Source organism: Lissotriton vulgaris, chromosome 10 (assembly GCF_964263255.1).
Source record: "Lissotriton vulgaris chromosome 10, aLisVul1.2, whole genome shotgun sequence".
Taxonomy (NCBI): domain Eukaryota; kingdom Metazoa; phylum Chordata; class Amphibia; order Caudata; family Salamandridae; genus Lissotriton; species Lissotriton vulgaris.
In genome coordinates, this window is record NC_141698.1 from 731,737,904 (window position 1) to 731,750,809 (window position 12,906).

Here is a 12,906-nt window from a genome sequence, read left to right on the forward strand (position 1 = left end):
TATAGATTGTGGGTGACAATTTGATAGCCTAGAGGAACAGCTTAAAGCAAGACTTGAGCCACATCATCTCCCAAACTTGATTTAGTTAGTTATGAAGAGTATGTCAGGTTTTGTGTCAGTGAGGAGGTTGTAGATATGATGCTCGTTTTTAGCGAGAGATTTAGCAGTTATTAGTAGGCAGTTTAGAGAATGTGCTTTAATGATAGAGTGACTTTGTTTTGTAGAAGAGTGAGCAGTATTTTGTGGGCTTGTAGCAGGGGTGTCCTTGGTGTTGGTATCAGCTGTATGAGGATAGCCTTAGTGTAGTTGTTCTGTATCATGTTCCTCGTACAGCAGGCTAAGAAGTCATTTTGATGGGTCTGCATATGTAGGTGGTGGAGATGGTGGTTGAGTGTGAGTTGGTCAGCTGTTTTGTAGTGTAGCCTTGTTGTGCAGTAGACATGGAGAAGCAAAGTTGTGAGGAGTGCAATGTTGCTGATTTTGTTTACGTCTGTTTAGGGTGAAAGGTGTGTGAGTTAGGGGTGGTAGAGCAGCATGTGGGTCATGTTGTAAGGTTCTAAGTTGTCCCATGGGCGGGAGGTGGTTAAAAGAGAATTGCTGTGTATGTGTTAGGTAGGGGGAAGAGATGTTTGTTCATGGTGTGTATCGTTTGTGTAGTCAGGAAGATGGGAGTGTGTGTATGCTTGTAGTTTGTGATAGAAAGTATTATATGGTGTTGTATGTGAGAGATTTTGTGATGCTGGTTTGTGTGTTGTGTTTTGTTTTTGAGAATTTGTGAATGGAGGTGATGATGTATTTGTTTTCTGAGAAGGATTATTAGGAAATTATTGTTGGTGAGTGGAAGTTGTAAAATAAAGGGGGTAGTGATGTGTTTATCAATAGAGTGTATGTGGTGTGTAAGAGGGGATGAACTAGAGTTAAGAGTGTTTGTGTTTGATTTGATTGTAAAAAGAGGTAATAAGTGTGGTGCAGTGGAGTGTAAGTGTTGTGTGTTTGTGTTATTGTAGTAGAAAGAAGGGGAGGATGTTGGTGGATGAAAATATGGAAGGCTGAGTATAGGTTTGTTGGTGACAAAGAGAGGTCTGTTTGGAGTAATTAGAGCAGGGTGTGTCTGGATGGGATATAGTTAAATGTGGTATGAATGTGGGCTGTGTTTGTGATGAGTAGATGGGTTAGTGTTAAAGAATAGACTTTCAGTGTATTGTTTGTAAGTGATGATGCAAATGTGTGGTAGTTGGGGTAGATGGGTGTATAGGTGTGATAGTTGGGGTTTTGTAGGGTTGTACGACGGAACAACACAGAAAAATACTCTGTATGTCTTTACCACACATTTTTTACCCCACATTCTTTTATTTAGATTGCACATGCTTTTACAACGCATGCCTTTACCATGCATTGTTTATCTATATTTATATATATAAGCAATGTGTTTGTGGGGGAGACTCCCCACACCCCATAACTTACCTTAAATGTGTGGTAAAGGCATATGCTGTAAAAGCATAGGCGTTCTAAAAACAAGCGTGGTAAGAAATGCATGGTAAAGGTACAACGTGGTAAACACCGCGACGTAAAGGTTGTTTCCAGTTTTGTAGTGGGTGTTGAGACATTGAACTATGTGTAAGGTTTGTTTGTAGTACATCAGTGGAGTACATTTGCTGTGAGTGTGATAATCTGATTGGTGGTGGGGTAGGGTGGGTGCGGGTGTATGTAACGTTGGGCAGCATATCCAAACCTAGTCCAGACCATGCTCAAACAGGCAACTGCCATAATCTGTGCTCTGACCTGTGTGTAGGAAATCTCCTCCCAGTTCCCTTTTTGTCTCAGCAAGTAAGTAAATCAAGATTAAACACTTATCATTAAAGACTATCATATCATCACATGATGTATGCTGCATGATTCAGATGCCATCTATTTGCAGGGATCAGCTTGCGCACAGTTTCTTGGACCCCATCCAGAACGCTGACTCAGCTCTCCCTCTTAATTAGTTGGCTCCCCCACCTGTATCTAGAAGTCAGTCCTTCCAAAAGGTCTCACATTCACGAGACATGCCAACTCCCTTTTGAGTAGTTTAAAAAAAATATTATTATTATTGTTTGAAAAATAAATTCTCCTGGATCAATGCCCCAGGCAGTTCTAGCTACTCAGCCAAAATGTAAGTGATTCTGGGACTTGATGTTTAACCTTTACCATCAACTCTATGAATACATCAGTGCTCCTCAGTTTCCAAGAAAGCAAGTAGCTCATCCTGTCTGTGGTTTCCCTGTGCTTTCTGGTACCTCTAGTCCTCTATTCACAGTGTCAATGGGACTACAAATCCCAGAATGCAAAGCACACATAAAAATAGGAATTGGGTCAGCTACTCACAGTTGAATCTAGTAAATGTTGGAGCTCAGTACATGACAGCATGTGGAAAAAGAATCAAGAGGGTTACAAATTTGAACTAACTCATAATAGCATAAAAAATGAAGTGCAGATCAAACTTTTTTGATCTGTATATTTTTTATCTTTGGCGGCAATTTAGTTAGTGGAGAGACTCTCCTCCACCTTAATCAAAGAGCCGCCCCTGCTTATGAGTAGAGTAATAATCTATGGGCGTAAAAGCATTTGTGGGTGTAAGATCACCCATTGTGAATAAATAGAGAAATTTCAGCCTCTCAATCGATTTTTCCCAAAACAAAATATGGTGGAATTCAAGGCCAGACTGGCACTGAAAATAGACTCAGAATAAAAGTTGCTGTCTCTTGTGAAGACTTAGGAAAAATGTTGTCCTCATTTGAAAATCATGGCTACTTCAAAATGCTGCCTGGATGTTCTTTGAGAAATGCGGGACAATAGCATTGTTTTTGATAATATTAGAGAAATGCATCAGTGAAATGTATCATTTTACCTCAATGTATACCAGATATAATATGAACATCGCAGCTGATCTACTCACAATGTGCTGTTACCCCATTGACAATGCCTTCAATGGGACATTCCATTTCGAGGACGGGAATTGCTGATGGACGCCGTATAGTTCAAGTCTAGAATAATTCTAGAATAATTCATTTATCCACCATGACTGTGATTCATCAATCTGAATGTTCCTTCCACTGAATTGTTTTCGTGCCTATCAGCCCAGTTTCTTTAAGTATTGCGGCTGGAACTTTTTAGGCTTACCGAGAGGATCCCCTTTTAATTCTTGGCAATTCATGCTGTATACATGAAGATTGATGTTATGCCTTCTATGTATTCTACAGAGATTGTTAGAGAAAAGGAAAGCGGACGCTCACTTAGTTGAAGTCTTTTTGTCCTGAAGATGACCCGTAATGTACCAGTGGGTCAAAACGCCTTAGACGCATAAAAACGTGGCCTAATCAAGAGAGGACACAATAGTTATTCGTGTATTTTTTGTAAATTGTAGTCTTAAATGTTTTTTCTTAGCCACTGTTTGTTCAGTTTACACTTAGCAATGTTCTTGACCTTATCATTGTTTGTGTAACTGTTTGAGCGCCCTTAATCTATGTTGTGTTGTATTTAATTTATATTGAACACTTTTTGAGATTATTTATGTACATGGTTATTGTGAAATTAAGCCAGCACAGTCCCCTCTTTTCCCTCCTTCTGTGCACTGTTTCTTCCTCTTTGTCCTAATGTCTTTATAGTTTGTTATTTTAGCTCATGAACCATGGTTTGGAACATAGTTCAATGGGATGCAAACATCCACAAGGCACTTCCACATTCACTTAATCGTGTCTCTCTCCTTTCCTCTCTTCTATCCCAACCATTCTACCTCATCTGTGCCGCCATAGACTTTCAGATGGCATAAGCTAAGTGTGGTGTAAAGACTAAAGAGATATTTTACATAAAGTTCGTGCACAAGTATGTTATATCTGGGATATTGCCCACCCTGGCAGACTCCGCCAAAAATCTCAGTACTAGTGGATATCAAGTTTCTTGACCTTCAGGTCAATCATACGGTATCCACTTGTTTTTGGATTAACAGAACCTTGAGGAAGGTGTTCCCCTTTTTCCGTATGGAAGCATGCAAGCAGGTAGGTCTTGCCTTGATTTCTTCTGGGCTAGACTATTGCAATGCACTCTATGAGAGGATCAATAAAGCAGCAACTGCTGAACTACAGTTATCACAAAATGTGGCCGTGAGACTGATACTTGAAATTACAAAACAACAATTAGTCTCAGCAGGGATCTCCAAATTGTATTGGCTAGCAATGAAGACTCGTATCAAACTAAGGGGGAGAAAGAGGTCAGGTTCGCAGTGGACTCAGCCTCCTGTCTTATATGAATAATCAAAGAAAGTCCACCCGTACTTCTGAAATATCTATCCTTCCAGGAGTTTTTGTTTAAGGAAAACAATATGTTTTCTTAAAATAACCCTCACCCATCAAAACATCCCTTGGTGGCATTCTTTATCATCGGGTTCTTGCCGCCCGCTGCAGGACGGGGTGTGCTACGACTGACGGAGACGTGGGAGCACTTTGGAGGGTGCGGGCTATATATGATATGAGAGTGGAAGGGTCAAGAAATGGTGAATTATACAATTTCTGGCTACATGGAACCTAACTTTTATGAAATCCTGTAACTTGTATTGTTAAAAAAGGGGAAGAGGGAGAAATACACTATAATGGGTGTGTGTCTCCTGGTCTATATGTTTCAAGCCAATCCCCTAAGGCTTTTCTTCAGGACAAACTAAGTGATCCCATTATCCACTCCTAAACAACCAAATCAGTCTTTTTAATTATATTTATGGTGAAGTATAGAAGTTGTCTTGAAAATACAATACCTAGTCGGTACATACAATACCTAGTGAGTATATTTCTTCAAAATGATCTGGAAAGATAGGATTTTATCACATTGTTAATTAGTCAAAAAAGTTGTACTGAGGAAAACACATCAACGATTTGTGGAAACTAATGTGATATATTTTTCACTAGTGCATGATAATCCTTAAAGAAAAAGCCATTAAACACAAACACCTCTCAAACCTCGCAATTCTCTCACCCAATCAACACCACTCTTCCTCTACCCATAACTGCAGCAAGACAAACCCCTAAGCCTCCCACATCAAAATTCACTGAGCCCGTTTCTCCTCCCATACTACACCACGCATCCTTTCAAAGCACATTAAATGAAGAGCAAAGAAACAATAACTAAAATGCCTACGCTCTGTCACAGGATCCATTAAAAAATACTTTCTGCCCTCAGAAAACACACCAAATCTCACCATCTTTACAAAAGCATGCCACAAAGAAATCCCACACAATTTTGCATCAACAACAAAACTGTGTTGACAAAATTAGAAGAGGCCTAGCAGTCATACATAAAAAGTCCTAAAAATAACACACATCAAATATCACACCATGGACAGACGCATATCCTTATAACATGTTGCCCCACTCCAACTATCATTTACTCTTGCCTCTTAATGTACAGACCACCACCCAACAATGAATAACTTTAAAGGTGTCTTACTAGAGAAATGGGCCAAGACCCATCTGAACCATCCAAACTTTACATTCTAGATAAGAAGGATCTAGCCACAAATACAGCTATCACAATCAACTTTGAGGTTTTCAACCTCAAACAAATTGTTTCTGACCTAAATCACTCTACTGGATACTCTCTGAACGTGCTATACCCCCCAGCCCCGCAGGACAGGTCACAGTGACAGACAACTCCAAAGTAAGCTAAAGAGACCAAAACACCATTACGTTCAGGACCAACACACCTATCAACAACAATACTTCAAAGACACCAACAACCTCCAACAGAAAAATTTACTATTGTCTCAAAAGAACCTCAATAATGTTGCAACATCAAGACATACACAACTTCAACAACTGGATCTCCACGGCACTGGACTCCATATACCAAAAAGGACCACCACAATGGTTAACATCAAAAAGAACCCCACAGGCATTAATGGCAACATCAATAAATTAAAAAACAACTCAGCATACTTCAACGCAAACAGTGATAATTAAGAGATTAGCAATACAAAATCATCTAATACTACTACGGCAAGCCTACTGAACAACCATCAGAACCACAAAAAGGCAACACTGCTCCACATGGATACATCTGAGATATCTGAGACATCTGAGGCTGCCCTTCTCACAGAACTTTGCAATCCAGAGTGCCAAAACACAGAAAAACCACAATCTCAAGATATGTGTGTCACAATCTTCATGGAATTGATCTCAAAAATTTGAAAGATGAAATATTACCATAGGGAAAACACAGAAAACAACACACAAACGCATAACCCAACAAACATAACAACATGAAAGCAATATTCCGCCACTACATACTTTCAATACCCCCTTAGAAAAAATGTCATCAACATTATCATTGCGAGCAGAACTTGAGGCTCACTTTCACACCCAATACCTCTAAAAATATTTAGAGATATCTTTAACATAACCTGTGCAGGGCAGATAGAAAGATGCTTACTCAACAAGTTACTCAAACTAGGTTCATTCCCATCCAAGTTGAAAACCTCTGACATTAAACCATTCCTCTAAAAGGAAAACTTTGACCCAGAGAACTACAGGCCTATATCAAATGGACCATTCTTAGGGAAAATATTTTAAAACGTAGTGTTTATTAATTTTTCACAATTTGCATTAGAAAATTACTTCATGTCAGACCAACAGTCCAGCTTCAGACCAAGCAGAAGCAGAGACGGCCATCATATTCATTTGGGATGACCTGAAGCTCACATTGGAAAGAAACAGAGTGCAAATACTTTTGCTTCTAGATTTACCAACTGTGTTTGAGAATGTGCTCTACAAAGACTTCATCATCTCAGGATATGTGTAAATGATCTAAAAGGGATTGCTTTTTACCTTAAAGACAAACAAAGTGTAGTTTGCCTTCTTCGTTTCACACCATCTCCTCACACCCAACACTGAGGCACCCCTCAGGGGTCCATCAGTTACCCTCCAATATTTAACATTTAATTGATGCCATTACCAAAACAAATTAAATAATTCAAGCTCACCAGTTATAACTATGCAGATGATGCACAATCCATTCTAAAAATGGATGGTTTGGAAGACCTCTACAACTTACATCTTGATGACTGCCAATGCGCTCTAAACACATGGATAATGAGTAGCCATCTAAAGCTTAACACCGAAAGGACAGAAATCATGACCTGTGGACAATGGCAAAAATACCAACCTAACACCATATTTCCCAAGGAACTTGAGGCCCCCCAAGAACATCAAGACAAGTCAGAAACCTGGGAGTAACCATGGACTCAGATCTGTTCTTGCTACCACATGTCAAGAGTGCCAAATATACCTCTTTTACAGAATGACATTACAGCATCACATTTTCCCATACATTGGATATGAGCAAAAACTACAAGCTATCCTCACATTCGTTATCTCCAGGCTTGACTATGCCAACATCACCCAAGTTTATCATCCATAAAAATACAACTATTCTATAATGATGCTGCAAGACTCTGTTTCTACCTTCAAACAAGAGAACACATAACTTCAGTCCTGCGATCACTCAAACAAAACAGACACTGCACTCCAAGCTTGCATCACAAATTATCATACCAATTTACTATCAGAAACCTGTAGGAGGTATGTGTTGGACAACCCAGTGCAGTAGCCAGCTAAGTAATCTATTATCATAAAGGGAGGGGGGGGGGGCAGCACACAATTTGCCTTTGTTAAATGCAGTGCATAGTGAAACCCTTTAGTCGTCACCATCGTTGGTGCAGCCTGTGTTGTGAATCTCTAGACATATGTTTTGGGATTTGTGTCTTTCTTCAGTAGAGAGTACCAAGTTAAAGTTGGTGGTGCTGGCATTGATCTTAAGAAATACCAGAAAAGGACCTGTAGAGCTGCTCAAAGAAGGCATCCTTATGAATATCATAAACTGCTTATCTCTCTCTCTCACAACACTTCATCCACCATACTGCCTAAGCGCTAGCCATACCCTGGCGGTCATCATACACAACATGGAAATATTTCCCAAACAATATCAAAAACTAAGACAATATCCTTCCAAACACACCCCCTACATGGTGTAACTTGCTTCCTATGTAGGCAAGTGTCTCAGTGCTCAACATAGGGGTAATAAGCAGTATATAAATGTTACAGTAAAATATACAATACAATAAAATACAATACAGCACAATACACATTTCAATATATAGGATAATGAATAAACGAGAAAAAGTACCAGCTGATATTTTTCCTAGTTGTCAACTGGAAAACGTGAAATTCTTTTAAGATATCGTCATCAAAAAGAACTGTTATTTCTAAATGCTAATTTTCTCCCACTTTTGAGTCCAGGTGGGAGAACCATTTCAATATAAAGCCAATGTTGTTTTGGCGTGTATAGGTGAAATTATTGTCTATTTTTACTTATAACTGTTACAGTCAGGGGCGGTGCCTCCCTTACGGTTTTGAGGCCATCCAATTAAATGTGAGTATTAGTAGTAAACTAATTTTAAAGTCCTTCAGGTGCTGTGGCCGGACCTCAGGGGGTGGGGCTTCATAATATTGACAGACACACCCATAGTACTCATCACAGACAGAAAACCTGGGCTCAAGTGCCCATGTTGGTTTGGACTGCTGGCTTTCCCCAGCCAGACTCACATGCACACAAGAGGTCTCTCAGAGTCTCGCATTAGTGAGCGTGGGGTGACTACTGCCCCCGGTCTCAGTAATAAGCGGCAAGATTGCTCGCCCAAGCCAATCTTGTCGCTACTGTAACAGCAAGAGCAGCTCAGGATCGGCCTAGAGAGACACAGTTTAGTTTAGTTTAGATGGAGAGAGAAGGTGGACAGGATGATTATTTATCAAAAAGCCAGGTTTTAGTGACTTGCGGAACTGTGTGTAATTGATTTCATTGCGGATAGAGAGTTCCAGATTGCAGGACCAAGATAGGAAAAGGTCTTGCCACCCATCCGGGCTTGTTTAAATTTAGGTACATTGAACCCTCCTTGGTTGGCAGAGCGAAGACTACGTGAGGGAAGGTAGGGACTGACCAAAGATTGGAGATAATGAGGAGCACTGCAGGATTTAATTTGATGCATGTAACTCAGTGCCTTAAATTTTATTTTGTTCTCAATTTTAAGCCAGTGCAGCTTGCATCTGTAGGAGGATATGGAAGTGGCTTTAGGGACTCTGCATAAAAGTCTGACAGCGACATTTTGTACCATCTGCAGCCTATGGATTACTGATTTGTTCGATCCTAAATAGAGGATGTTTCCATAATCAAGTCTGGATGTTATCAGAGCATTGACTACGGTTTTTCTGGTGGATTCCGATAGCATCCAACAGATTTTCCTTAACCATTTGAGAATGGTGAAGCAGGTTGCTGCAACTTTGATGGATTGAGGATGCTTGCTGAGTGAGTCATCAATAATGATGCCCAGATTTTTGACTTGGGCGGATGGAGATAGAAGATTGCCCATTTCGTTTGGCCAATGTTGGGGGTTACATAGCTGTTTTTTCTTTCCCAATACCAGAATCTCCGTTTTCTCTCCGATTAGTTTGAGAAAATGTTTCTGCATCCAGAGAGCTATTTTGTTTAAACCAGTTTTGACCGTCGATGGATCATTAGTTTTGTGAGAAGACAGGGAGAAATTTATTTGAGAATCGTCGGCGTAGGAAAAGAGAGATAATCCTGATGTTTCTGCTACCTCAGCCAGTGGTCTAACATAGAGATTAAATAACAGGGGGCTGAGGATAGAGCCCTGAGGAACCCCATGGGAAAAACAGTGGGGTTCAGAGCAGGCTGAGTGTGAGAAAACCTGGAAGTGCGTTTTGCAAGAAAGGCAGTGAGCCAGTTTAGGGCTAGCCCCCTTATGCCTTGTGACTGGAGTGTGTTAATGAGCACAGTATGAGACACTGTATCGAAAGCAGCGCTCAGATCTAGTAAAATTAGCGCTACGGTGTCTTCATTGTCCAGGTGTCGACGTATGTTTTCCGTGACCCCTAGTAGGGTCACAGCACAGTGGTTACCAGGGGCCTCTGATGCAATGTGCAAATGATGTTAGGCTGCATAGGGACTGTCTCACTCCCCCTCTCTTTGAAAAGAGCTGAGCTTCCAGAGGTGAGTTTAATTAGTATGTGTATTCTGTACACACATTATCAATATTACCATTTGCATATGAATTTAAGCACCCATACATGTTTTAACTTTTGAAAACTTGCAAATACAGTAGTACTACAGTATTTAATTTGACTGAAATAATTGTAAGCATTTTTGGTTGAACTCAGAAAAACCTTTCTGAAGCTTATAAGGTGTGCACCTTGACATACTCTCATAAACATATGTGCTTGTACTTGTTAGATGCGCAGTACTCCTTGGATTCTCAATGTCTCCGACGTAATATTTATTTTCGAATATATGGCTATATGGCTAATGACTGCTGAATTTTCCACTAAATACCCTCCCTTCGACCTTTTGGCTGCCCTACTATCCAAAGGAATTCTCCCTTTCTGCGTCTGTATCAGAACAAAGGGCCAGATGTATCAAGATAGTTATTTGCGATTCCCTAATTGAGAATCACAAGGATTCACAATAAGGGAAAAGCAAAATGCCATGTAGGAAGGTCTATAGCACACCTTTTGGGATTCCTGGGGGGTGGCAAATGACCTATTTCATGAATATTAATGAGGTAGGTTGTACTTTGCGACCCCCTAGGAATCACACAAATCACAGGGATGAAGGCCTGCTGAGATCAGCAGACCACCATGTCCGTGATTGCTTTTAAATAAAGCAATCTTTCTTTTTGTATAGAAGCCCATTTTTCTTCAAGAAAAACGAGACGCTTTACAAAACGAAAAATGAAAAGTTCCTTTTAATTTTTAAAGAGCAGGCAGTGGTCAGTGGGACAACTGCCTGCTCTTAAAAATGGTTTTACAAACATTCACAAAGTTGAAGAGGTCCCTTGGCGACCCCTTCCCATTTGCGAATGGGTTACCGCCTACTAGAAGTAGGTTGTAATATGCAAATATTTTGCGAGCGCAAATGCGGTCAAAAAACATTCATACATACCCATGCGATTCGGTATTAGGAAGGAACGCTTAAACACGCCCCTTCCTAATACCGAATCGCCAACAAATTTTGCGATTCGGTAATAGGTTACCGAATCGCAAAATTAGATTTGCTGCATCGGAAAAGCATTTTTTTCGTTCACAAACGGGGAGATGCTCCAAATCTGCCCATTTGCGAATGCAAAAATGCTTGATACATCTGCCCCAAAGGATATTAGCAAAGCCAATACATCATACTGTAGAAATGCATATGCTTCGAGAAGGCATTATGCTCAAAATACCTTTAACCCCCACCTGCGCCAATGCTGTTTTTGTCTTTCTAGTACCGTGTCATGCCCTTACTACTGTTGCTGTGGGTCATTCACCTTCCGGTGTTTCTATTTTCTGGATATTGTTCTCCTGTGAGGGTTAGCATGGAGCTGTTCTAGTTCCGGTCTCTTAGTAATTAGCGCCACTCGCTCAGCACAGTTTATGCACTCCGACCATTTGAAGAGAATATCCACACCGACGCATTTCACACAGATCAGTCACAGAGTGAGTGGCTAATTTATTAACAGAGCGACAAATTAAGCAGGAGTGGTGTCCCCGTGTTTTGCCTAATTTTTCACAGAGTTAGGAATGGCACATAATGTATGGCCAAATATTTTGCGCATCAAGTTTATAAGTACTGTATTTGCAAATGACATTGTTTTATGCGTACATAGTGGGACATACAGTTTGTTTCACTTCTCCTTGGGTTCTTAATGTCTTATTACTTACCGGTAATCTTCATTACCCCGATTAGGGTCCTCCCCGTCCCAGTCCTGACAACGTGAGGCAGTCCTGCCTCCACCCAGCCAATCACAACGCCAGTATTCAAAAGTTACATAAGCCCCTCCCACCTACCGCCATGCCTGTTATCAACAAGACTCCGACACAAACACAGCGGGAGGGCGGGAGGGTACAGGACTGGGACGGGGAGGACCCTAATCGGGGTAATGAAGATTACCGGTAAGTAATAAGACATTACCCCCTCATGGGTCCTCCCCGTCCCAGTCCTAACAACGTGAGGAACTCGCAAGCAGAGAACCAACTAAAAACGCAGGACACCAGGGATCCATGCAGAGTACAAATCAGTAAAGATCAATGAACAGCAACGTCCAAGACGCCAACAGAAAAACAGCCAGCAGAGGCATGTAAAACAACAAGCCAAGAAGGTAGCACAAATACGAGACGGGACACCGGGTGGCCGCCCAACAAATTCCCGGATAGAAAAACTCCTGCCGCCCCAGCCCAGGAAGCAGGCACAGAACGTGTCTAACGACCCAGCACCAGAGACGTAGGAGGCAGACCCAAAGGACCCAAAAGGCAGGCAGACCGCCAAACGCACCCACTGATCAACCTCAGAACCGGAAAATCATATTCCCCCAAGCCACACCTCCACAGGAGACAAACAAGGCAGGAGAAAATGGAAAAACACCAGGGAACGAAGGTGGGAAAAACTGGAGAGTCCAGCGAACCACCAAGGAAGGGGGAACAAGGGACCCCCCAGCAGGCAAAACAGGAAGAATCACCTCTAGCTGCCAAAGGAAATGGGAAGAACCCACAGGCAGAAAGACCGGAACAAGCCACAAACCAACCCAATCCGGCAGGAACTCCCAACAGGGAAAAGAAACGAGCAGAGCACCCAAAGCACCCAACCGACGAGCAGAGGTGATGGCCAGCAAAAAAAAAAAAAAAACACAGTAGCCGACAACCAGAACAAGACAGCTACCAGCAAGAGCTCAAAAGGGGGCAACATCAGACCCCCCCCCCCAAACAGCAGGAAAAAACTCAAGAAGGCACAAGTACAGGAGAGACCGGCCGACGAAGCCGAAAGCCTAGAAGAAACCGA